Raw genomic sequence first — 719 nt, forward strand, 5'->3', positions numbered from 1 at the left:
CAGTGGGCGACTCTTCCTACTGGGCGTCAGGATCTTTCCTGGATTAAAGAAACGCGGTTTCCAAATAATGATGATGATCAGAACGAAGATGCTCCTCGCACATTCTGGGTTTCCTCCCCCCACCCCCTCCCGCAAACGGGAAACTATCTAATGCTCAGCTCTCTTCAACGTCTCTTCGCATCAGCCTCCATTCGCCCCGCAGTCCCCAGGCACCGGCGGGCGGGCTGGTTTAGTGATGCATGACCAGATCTCATGTCCAGGGGAAACAGAAGACCCTTGGTAAAAACAGTGACGCTGCTTCATATGTAATTAGGCTTCAAGTTGGCGGCTATTTCCTTTAACTCACAATTGGGGCTGGGGGCGGGGGGGGGGGAATCTCAGCCCTGGCAGGGGAAGAAATCAAATATAGCGACTGGCCTTGACACGTGATGTTGATAGGCCCCGCCCCCGTGCCAGGCTCTCTTCGATGTGTCCGTTCCAGTCCCAGTTCCTACTCTTAGATGGGCTGTCGCTTTGTCTTGTATCATTGGGTCTTAAAAATTAATGGCTCTTGGAAATTTCTTTTAGGGCTGTCAGCTCTGTCCCAGGTGCGATTTTTTGCTGTACGTCCCCAAAAGATTCCCCCTACGACAGCCTCCTTGCTCGTGCCTTTGGCAGTTTTCACGATGCAAGAACCAGCGCCCCATTTGCAGCCGGCAAGGTAGCATATTTCCATGCGA

The sequence above is a fragment of the Chelonia mydas genome, chromosome 7 (genome assembly GCF_015237465.2).
Source record: "Chelonia mydas isolate rCheMyd1 chromosome 7, rCheMyd1.pri.v2, whole genome shotgun sequence".
NCBI lineage: Eukaryota > Metazoa > Chordata > Testudines > Cheloniidae > Chelonia > Chelonia mydas.